Below are 11,302 nucleotides of genomic sequence, written 5' to 3'. Positions count from 1 at the left end.
CAAGAGATCTGGGTTAAATCCATCGTTCTTTTGCCCACTACGCCACCCCAGTTTAGACATGGCCATATGCAAATCAGTCTTGACCCTGTGCCTCATGGGAACAGTCCAGCCCGAACTACCAAGCCATGTCTTCCCTGGACCGGAATCAAGCATCCTAGGACCGGTTTCTGGCTATCAGCCGTCATCAGCCAGGATAGCTTGACTCCAGTGGCGTAGTGAGCACGGGTCCCACGTCTGGGAATACCCATCCCACTTAGGGCGAAAAGCATTACAACAAACAATTGATGGATGGAATGCTGACAATGCAGACATTCTCCCCCAGTCAAGAGATCTGGGTTAAATCCATCGTTCTTTTGCCCACTACGCCACCCCAGTTTAGACATGTCCATATGCAAATCAGTCTTGACCCTGTGCCTCATGGGAACAGTCCAGCCCGAACTACCAAGCCATGTCTTCCCTGGACCGGAATCAAGCATCCTAGGACCGGTTTCTGGCTATCAGCCGTCATCAGCCAGGATAGCTTGACTCCAGTGGCGTAGTGAGCACGGGTCCCACGTCTGGGAATACCCATCCCACTTAGGGCGAAAAGCATTACAACAAACAATTGATGGATGGAATGCTGACAATGCAGACATTCTCCCCCAGTCAAGAGATCTGGGTTAAATCCATCGTTCTTTTGCCCACTACGCCACCCCAGTTTAGACATGGCCATATGCAAATCAGTCTTGACCCTGTGCCTCATGGGAACAGTCCAGCCCGAACTACCAAGCCATGTCTTCCCTGGACCGGAATCAAGCATCCTAGGACCGGTTTCTGGCTATCAGCCGTCATCAGCCAGGATAGCTTGACTCCAGTGGCGTAGTGAGCACGGGTCCCACGTCTGGGAATACCCATCCCACTTAGGGCGAAAAGCATTACAACAAACAATTGATGGATGGAATGCTGACAATGCAGACATTCTCCCCCAGTCAAGAGATCTGGGTTAAATCCATCGTTCTTTTGCCCACTACGCCACCCCAGTTTAGACATGGCCATATGCAAATCAGTCTTGACCCTGTGCCTCATGGGAACAGTCCAGCCCGAACTACCAAGCCATGTCTTCCCTGGACCGGTATCAAGCATCCTAGGACCGGTTTCTGGCTATCAGCCGTCATCAGCCAGGATAGCTTGACTCCAGTGGCGTAGTGAGCACGGGTCCCACGTCTGGGAATACCCATCCCACTTAGGGCGAAAAGCATTACAACAAACAATTGATGAATGGAATGCTGACAATGCAGACATTCTCCCCCAGTCAAGAGATCTGGGTTAAATCCATCGTTCTTTTGCCCACTACGCCATCCCAGTTTAGACATGGCCATATGCAAATCAGTCTTGACCCTGTGCCTCATGGGAACAGTCCAGCCCGAACTACCAAGCCATGTCTTCCCTGGACCGGAATCAAGCATCCTAGGACCGGTTTCTGGCTATCAGCCGTCATCAGCCAGGATAGCTTGACTCCAGTGGCGTAGTGAGCACGGGTCCCACGTCTGGGAATACCCATCCCACTTAGGGCGAAAAGCATTACAACAAACAAATGACCATCCCAGGTACCTGCCACGCGGCGGAACTGAGGACGGGGCCTGGGGTGGGGAGGCCACCCTCCCCGGGCCGCAGGGAGTCCCTGAACCCAGCCGAGCATGGGGAGGTTCCCATGGCACGATGGAACCCCGTCCCGGGCCTTTGGCAGGGCAGCAGGCCGGGGATGGGGGATGGGGCCCAGGGCTGGAACACCCGAGCCAGGGCCCGGCGGGGCCACTGGACCCAGCCGGGGCTGCCAGGCCCAGAGGCGAAGGGGAAGCCTCCCCGGGTCTGTGGGACCTCGTTCGGGCACGCAGCAGGACCGAGGACGGAGCCTGGGGTGGGGAGGCCGCCCTCCCTGGGGCCCCTGGACCCAGCCCAGCAGGGAGAGGCTCCCCTGGCCCGCCGGACCCCATCCAGGGCAGCCTGAAATGCGGCAGGCCCAGGGACGGGCCCAGGGCTGAAGCAGCATGCTGGCACGTCCAGCTGCCGGCTAAGGACTGCTAGGCCGAGAGGGGTCCCAGAGTACCTTGTCCCTAGTAATCCGGAGGAAGGCTATCCCCTTTTCTGGTAACCTGTGCGCACCGCAAGACTGAGGGGACCCTGGGCGCGAACGTGCCCGACCTCCTGGAGCCCTGGCTGGGATCCGGGAGGCAAATGAGCCCCCATCGGGACTTTCAGGGCAGCCTGGCCATCTGGTCGCCCCATTGGAAAGCATTGCGTGCGACCAGATGGCAGAGGGGACCGGTGCGACCAGATGGCCGGGACCGAAAGGACTCCCATCTGCCTGCCCCGAGCCTTCACGGTAGGGCTCCCGCCTGCCCACGCAGGGCTCGGGGGCTCCCGCCTGCCCATGCAGCGCTCGGGTGCTCCACTTCCCGGGGGACTCGGGGACCCCGGCTGGGCCTCAGGCACGGGGAGGACCACCGGAGCTCTCGGGCCCGGACGCCCGGGGGAGGTCTGCCCGGGACCCATGGAGCCCGTCCCGGGTATTTTGCCATGCCGCGGGCCGGAGTGAGCCCCCGGACGGAGGGGAGGTGTTGTCCGGGCATAGACCATCTGGTCCCCGGCAAAGACCCGCCAGCCCAGGGGTGGTGTTCCGGCATACCTTGCCTCTACTAATCTGGAAGAAAGCCACCCCTCTTTCTGGGAACCCATGCGCACCGAGAGACTCAGGGGACCGTAGGCCCGGACGCACCCGACCTCCTGGAGCCCTGGCTAGGATCGGGGAGGCAAATGAGCTCTCATCGAGACTTCCAGGGCAGCCCGCCTATCTGGTCGCCCCATTGGAAAGCATTGCGTGCGACCAGATGGCCGAGGGGACAGGTGCGACCAGATGGCCGGGACCGAAAGGACTCCAATCTGCCCGCCCCGAGCCGAGCCATAACGGTAGGGTTCCTGCCTGCCCTTGCAGGGCTCTGGGGCTCTGCACGAGAGACCCTTGTCCCAGGCAGATGGACACTTGGCAGGCCGCAGGACGGGGGCTCCCAAACCCCAGGCCCTGACCGAAACCCAGGCCCCGGGGACGGTCCCTGCTTCTCAACCCAGCCAGGCCGGGGAGATCGGGGAGCCTGTCCGGGCACGAGGGACCCCTGTTCCGGGCACACGGACCCTCAGGACGTGCACTCGTTTTCCACACATATTTTCAAAATTCTGCGTAGTGGAGCTACGCCAACTCCACCCAGCCCTAATCTTCACCACATAAGTGTGAAGAGAAACAATAGGAGGACATTATTGTCGCCAAGAGAGACAGTACTGAGGGAATTGGAAGAGGGCCCAGCACTGATCCTTCAGGGCAGTGGTTCTTAACCTTTTTGCTTCTGAGGACCCCCACTTAATCATTACTGGACCCTGGGGACCCCCACTGAATCATTATTGAATCCAGGCAACCCCAATGAGTCATTACTGAAAGTCGGGGACCCCGGCCTAAGCATTTTCAATGATTTGAACCGCAAAACAATACAGAAAGAATACAGAAACAAACATTCAAACAAATACAAATACACCAATGAGGAAAAATGTGATTTAATTCACAAACAAATATGAAAAAAAAATCTCAATTGTAATTAAAATAGGGCGGTTGTAGCGTTTCTAAATTCAACTAAGACCACTAAATTCAACTGAGACCACTCATCATCATTATTATACTCTGTTTAATGCATTTGCACTGCTCCGATTAATTAAACTGAGGATACTAACTAACTTTTCAGCCTCTAATTTCAAATCCCTTCACATATACAAAACGTTTTTAAAATTTCAATTGCAAATTGTGCTTCTTGATTTATACACACTTGATATTATTTAACTTTCTAAGCAGTCGCAGACCCCCGGGGGTAAGAGCCTCTGTTTTAGGGGCCTGAACTGGTAGGGTGTGGGGATGAGAATCAAGAGAATAGAGAAGGACACATACTTTCAGGAGGTGTTAGCAATGTCTGGAGGATTGAGGGACGCAAGAAGGGTACAGAGCTCAACAGAGTCAAATACAGCAGACACACCAATAAGTGGGAGGATGGAGGAGAGGTGGTTGTAGTGAACTGATGTGATGAAATTTGCAACATGTGTGAGGGCAATGACTGTTGAGTGAAGAGCTCAGACTCCATATTGTAGGGGGTTTAGTAGGCTGCTGATTGAAAGAGGGTGGGTCAGGTGACTGAAGAGAAGACATTCAATAATTAAGAAATTAAGGGAAGTTTAGAGACTAGGTAATAATTAGCTGGGGAGAGGATGTAGCCTAACGGCTAGGGTGGTCGACCTCAAGTCTGGGGAACCGGGTTCGAGTCTCGGCAACGACGCTCAACATCCTGTGATTCTGGGCAAATCACGTAATCTCCCCGTGCCTCACAAAAATGAATGTGTCCTTATGTAACGCAACTGATGCTCATGTACAGCGCGCTGATACCCGAAATCTTCGGGTCAAGTTCGCACTATATAAAACTCCGGGAAAAAAACATATATAAAAGGGTCTGTAGTTGGCTTGTTTAATAGAGGTAGGGCTGCGTCTGGTTTGACACATGTAAGGTAAGTACCAGATGTGAGGGGGTGGTTAAATAAAGCGCTGCTAATGGGGTTGTGTACGTCTTGTTGCTGCCTTAATGTTGTTATCGTGTTGTATTGTTGGGCATAGTGTTGTATTGTACTCTTTATGTGGAGAATTGTATTGATCTTTGATTGTGTTCTGTTGTGTTTCAGTGAGGTGTTTTTGTGGTTCTATATTGTTGTGTTGTTGCTGCAGGTTGTGTGTTGCTGTGCCGTTATATTGTGGTATTGTAATATAATGCTGTTGTTGTGTTTTGTTGTTTTACTTCAACTGAAATCCATCTGCACTGTGGGGTTGTAGTGTGGTGTATGCGTTATGGTGCAGTTTTAGTAGATTAGTAGTACGGGTAATTTTCTGCCATTAGTTGGTAATGCAGTGGAAGGAGGCGGTAAAGAGGTGGTAGTAGTGCATGCAGTTAGTCTGTGGGAATTGAGGATGCAGTGTTGTTAGCATAGTGCCTTAGTGGGGGTACTAGGGTAGTCATGGGATGTGGCAACATACCGATGGGGTATGGAAAGTAGTGAGGATGGGTGATACTGTAGTTATGTTAGGTGGTACAACACTGGTGAGGTAGCAGTGATGGAGTATGGTAGGGTTAGGGCGATGGACAGCCTTATTTTGTATTGGTGTGGGGTTGTTAATAGTGTGGTGGGTTGGGTAGTGTGCTGCTATGGGTTGGTTGTGTGGGGTTGTGTAAGAGGCGAGGTGTTGGAGATTGTTTTTGTTGAGATGTGGAGTGGTAGACGAGGTACGGATGTCATGTGTTTGATAATGGAGTTGTATGAAGTAGTAATTTAGTTCTGTGAGGTGGTAGTGCAGTGTTTTGAGGGTAGAGTGGGGTTGAGGTGGAAGTTTGTTGCTGTGAGATAATAGTGTATTTGCTGTAGTGTGGTAGAGAGAAGATGCTGGGTGGCAGTGAAGTATTTTCAGATTACAGCATTGGGTGGGCATAGTTCAGTAGCGCGTAACAGGGACAGCTTGCTGGGTGGTAAAGTGCTTCTGTGAGGTATTTTGATAGGGATGGAAGATGCAGTATAGCGGTGGGGTGGTTGTGTGGTGCAGTGGGTAGTGTAAAGCAGCCTGGAGGTAGTAGTGTACTCCTGTTGAAGTGGGACAATGAAATGGGAGTGTGGTGCCATTGGGCCGTATTCCAGTGTTAGGCTGGTAATGCCACAGTCTAGTTTGTAGTGTAAAAGGATCAGTGGTGGCTACTCAGTTAAGGCAAAGGGGCGTCGACCCACTGCCCTCTGAGCAGTCAAAAAAGGAAAAATTAAACGATAACGCACTGTTATTATCATTTTATTTTTCCGTATTTGCTGAGTTCGCGGGGCGGAGCTGTGCAAAGTAGGGGGAGGAGTGGTGAGCACTTAAGGGTGCATGACGGTTTGGTCGGTCGTCTTGGGCCGGCCAAACAGTCATGCGCACTTTGCATGTTTCCCACCAGGCTGTAATGCACAGTCCGGTGGGAAACATGCATAGGCTCAAAGTCACCGTCTGAGCGCCGAACCTTGGCACTCAGACCAATCACAACGCTGCATTGCAGCATTGTGATTGGCTTAGGAGAGCCTGCGTGCTTCCTGCTTTGGTTCCAGAATCAGAAGAGACGAGGAGAGGTGGCAGCAACCATACACAGGTATGTGATTTTTTTTTGTATTCCTTCCCCCAACACCGCCACCCATCCCCGTTCAGTTGAAGCCACCACTGACAAGGACTAGAGTGGAATCAGTGCGCCACAAAACATGATTATACATAGTAGTTTTGCGACCTAAAATAGTCCCGGTCTAATCCTCGTGCATTGCAATGGGAACACTCAAGGCGGAATGATACTCCTAAAAGCCAACAGCATGCAATTAAAAACAAGCATTGGCATAGCCAATAGGTCTCGCTTTTGGAACCTTATAAGTGTTTAGCCATGCAACAGTTGATGTTGTTGCACCAAGGATATTGTGCTGCATAACTAAATACTTATAAGGTCCCAAAAGCAAGACCTATTGGCTATTTCAATGCTTGTTGAATTTTGTTTTAGCCACAATACATTGCATCCACACTGCTGTCCAGCATGGCTAATAAAAACATTGCCAAAAGCAGTAGCTTTCATTGGAGAGAGCTATTGGCTTCGCCAATGCTTGTGTTTTTTTTTTAGGTTAGCCACAGGGAGATGTGCCTAATTCGTCTAATTGTCCAGAATCACAGGATGTTGAGAAGAGGCCGGGAACTGCATCTGGCTCTCCTGCTCCAAAGTTTGCAAGTCGGGCCTTTAGGCCACATCCCCTACCCTTCTTAAGAACTGCTGCCTGTTAAGGAAAGAATGTGGCCTAAGGGGTAGGGCGGTGGGTCTTGGAGCTGGGGAACCAGGTTCGAGTTTTGGCAGGGACGCTCAACGTTATGTCGTTCTGGGCAAATCAGTTAATATCCCCGTACCTAACAAAAATGAATGTGTCAGCCTGTAACGTAACTGGTGCTCATGTAAAGCGCTCTGATACCTTCGGGTCTAGTTCGCGCTATATAAAACTCCACAAGATAAAAATCAGTTTCTAGGAATTAAATGCCCAGATGTCGAGTTTACTGGATTTGTAGTACGTCACATCCTTGCCAGAAAATGTTGGTAAATGTGTTTCTCTATATCACTTTAAAATATGTGTTTACTTACCAACTCTGTTTTTTACAACGATCACGTTTAATGGATAATAATGGCAAACCTACCAGACAGCAAAGGCAGAGAACAGGATCCCTCTGGAGATAGTAATCAGATACTCGCCCGCCCCATTTGAGTAAACAACAGGCCCCATTTACAATTCATTAATTGTGCGCTGCATTTTCTGAAAGCATGAAGGGATGTTGCTCAAACAACGATATTTTCTTTACAGCCCCAGAGAGGCAGATGTGTTTGTAAAGTGAGCATCGTTTTGTAATTCTTCTTTTTTACAATTTCCATCCTTAAGAAATTCTTACATTTTTTAAGACTGGAAAACTCACAGGGGTGTTTTTGTTTGCCTCCCTGAAGCAACCATCATCAAATACAAATGGAACTTCTTGTTTACAGACATTTACTGGAAAGGGTTTTTTTTTTTTAACAATTCTTGTCCTCAAGTGCTGCTTTGTGTGTGCATGCGTGCTTCAGTGGAATGCAGCTTTGTGTGGCTGTGTGTGTTTCATTTCACTCTGGAATTTAGCACCAGTGTGGAAAGGGCAACAGATTTGATTAGGAAGATGTCTGCCACATGTTGATAGGAAAAATAACAAGCCCGGCGGAGCGTGGCACGCGCGCACTTGACGGGGGCGGGGGAGCGCATTCGAGGAGGGTGAGCGGACCCTTTGAAGTACGAGTACGATGCCAAAAGCGGATTGCATGGCGGCACGATGCACGTGATTGTGCGCGTGCTCGCCATGCAATCCGCTTTTGGGAGCACTTTTGGGAGCCCCTTACAATAGTCTCGCTTTGCGATCGCTTATGCGATAGCAAGGCGAGACCTAATAAAAAGGAATACTCCTCTGAAGTCCCATTTTAGAAAAGTTATAATAATAGCTCTGCCTGAAAGTGATTTATAATCCCAAAATGGAAGCAGAGTGCGGCCATTCTGGAGGGGCATGCAACCCTACCCAACCCCACAATCATAGGCTCGTCATAGGGGTAGTTTAAAGTCCTAGTTTATTGATAATAACACCGTGTTGCTCCTTTTGGGACTGCTAGGCACCACTTTACCAGAACGTATTGCTATTAGAAATGCGTCATTCCACTCAAATATTGTGTTATATATTTTAAAATCCGCGAACAGTCCTTCGACCCAGCGAGATCCCCAAGCAGACAGGGGCTGGCAGGTGACCAATCAGAATGCAGCGCTCCTTCCGATGGCTTTGTAAGTTTCACAGAGTCATAATGTTCACTTCTCTTGGCATCCTCGTCTGTAAGAGAGAGTTTCCCGCACGTCCTCGAGCGCGGGGCGCCGCCGCCGCCCCTCCGAGTTTATAATGCAGCCTTTCTGGGCCTGCACGGCCAGTGCCAGAACGTTTCTATTCTCGGACCGGCGAGCGCGCGGCAGCCAAAAATAACAGGGTTTTTTTTTCGAACATTATCCTAAAATATTGATAGTAGTGTTTTGACATGTTCCAGTGGTTTTCACCGGCGGTTTTCCCAGCACAGCCCCAGAGGCCTCCGGCCGAAGAGGAGGGATGACTGGAGCTGTCTCGGTTTCCTGTGGGATATTATGAACGATGCATCCGTTCGTTTCATTTCGGATCTTTGCACACTGGGCCGCAATTATTATTTGTTGTCACGAACCCGGTCCTGTAAACGTTACTAGTAGCTGAATGGCGGAGGAAGCGGGTATAAACTAGAAACATAAACCGAGTCACGGGGTCTGCACTCGGAATAACATTATGTAAACATTCAGCAACCCACACGGCTAACGACATCATTTTAACACTCCTCCTGCGCGAGTGTATTTTTTATACTGTTGAGGACAGCAATATAAAACAAGCCTGCCTTCTGTGTTCTGATGAGGAGAGAGAGAGACAGGGCGCGACGGAGAGCATGCCTAGTCCATATGCAGATGTGCAGAGTGTAATAAGCCATTTATTACTATTGCTGAGTGTTAGAAGGGGCCATGACTCACAAGGGGAGAGCAGTGCTTAATTTGTAAGAAAAAACAGTCAGGGGCCCCTTTTTGTTGCCCCCGAGTTTTATATAGCGCAAATTTGACCCGAAGGTGTCAGAGCGCTTTACATGAGCACCAGTTACGTTACACAAGGACACATTCATTTTTGTTGGGCGCGGGTTCCCCTGATTTGAGATCCACCGCCCTAGCCCGTTAGACCACATCCTCTCCTCCCCCTTCAGCTTGCACCGCCAATTGCACCTGTTAGTGCAGCCAGTACTAGTAACAACACAACTACTAACCATCACATTCCTACAGGTGTGACAATTCAGAATATTCCACACCCCCAAAGCAATAAGAATTGCTTGGGCAGGATTTGTTAGTCGTTTTTAATGGACATTAAACTAATAAACAACTGTTGTTGGGCTCGTTTCCAAATTACACTAACAGCACCACCATGTGACAGGCTGCATAAGTGCCAGTGTAGGACAATAAAGTGCTGGTGCTGAGCACCGGAAACCACTGGCTCAAATTAAGTGTAACAGACAACAAGCCAAATGTGTCACTATACCGAAAACCTACAGCTGGTAATTCATTATTACATGCGGCTAGCAACCATCCACCTAGGTTGGTTAGAAGTATCCCCTATGGGGAATTCTTAAGATTAAAACCTAACAGCACGAGGAATTTGGATTTTGAATTAGCTGCCAAGGCCAGTCTGAATAGATTTGTCAATAGGGGTTATAATAGGGATTTCTTAGAGGTAACCCTCAATAGGGTTAACAACATACCACGAGAAACACTTCTTGCTAATGAGAATAAGAAGAATAAAACAGAGACAGGAGATAACAAGTTCAGGAAGATAACAACTTTTTCTAACAAAGCCAATGATTTGAAAAAAATCATGAAGAAGAACTGGCATATTTTAAAGACGGACAATGTGATAGGCTCAGATATTCCAGCAGCCCCTTTGATAACATATAGGAAGGCTAGATCATTGAGGGATAATCTAGTACAAAGCCATTTCTATACTAGACCAAGTACAAGCGGGACCCTAAGGGAGCTTAGGGCTTTCTATCCTTGTGGCAGATGTAAGGCCTGCGCAGGGAGTAGAAGAACATTGACATATGAAGTGACAGGCCTTAAGATACCTAGAACCATAAAGAAGTTCATCACATGTAATACTACCTATGTAGTATACTGCTTAGAATGTCCTTGCGGACTGAAATATATTGGCAGCACAATTCATCCCATTAAGATACGGGTCATAGAGCATATGAGGGCGATAGCCAAAAAAGATGATACTTATCCAGTCGCAAGACACTATGCAGAGAAACATGGCAGTGACAGGGAGCTGTTACGATATTATGGTCTAGATATGATTCCCGCTAGTATAAGAGGTGGAGATAGGATCAGAAAGTTGCGCAGACTTGAATCCAGATATATTATCGACCTAGAGACCAAGACCCCTAAGGGAATGAATATAGGGGAAGAGCTAGCTGTACACCTGGGCGATTAAATCTGTAATTTATGTGTAACCCAAGGATGACTATGAATTTTAAGGTTCTCTGGGTGGATTCTGAGATATATACATTTTGACATTTTCCATTTTTGGTTTTGTAACATGCTATGTAATTTATTGATTTATTGGTCTTTGATGCACGAAATTAAGTAATTATAGAATGGACTTAGCCAATACACGGCATGATTATAGATCACATGTGCGCCATAATTGTGGCTCTCAAGGTGGTGCTTGCTTGTTGATGCCAATATACGGCTTTATACTATTTCAGTTAGCGCCACCCTGTTTGAATCATGAGAATGTCTAGATTTCATTTTACAATATGATAAATGAAATTACTGAATGTATTATATTTTATTTACATCAGAAGGCTGATATAGCGTTAGACATTGGATTTAGCCACTTTATGCATGTTTGAAGATGGCGCCTGTGATAGAACAGAGAAATTATTGTCCTATGTTGGTTTTCGTTCTGATTTGCATCATGTGACCGGATGTTGATGATTTCAAATTCCGGTGGTTGGCGCGCAACATTGTAACATTGGAGAAAGGCAGTAGCCGAAACGCGTCATGTTAATTGTTGGCTGCATGA

The sequence above is a fragment of the Triturus cristatus genome, chromosome 12, assembly GCF_964204655.1.
Source record: "Triturus cristatus chromosome 12, aTriCri1.1, whole genome shotgun sequence".
Classification (NCBI taxonomy): Eukaryota; Metazoa; Chordata; class Amphibia; order Caudata; family Salamandridae; genus Triturus; species Triturus cristatus.
Note: the sequence above shows the minus strand (reverse complement) of the source record.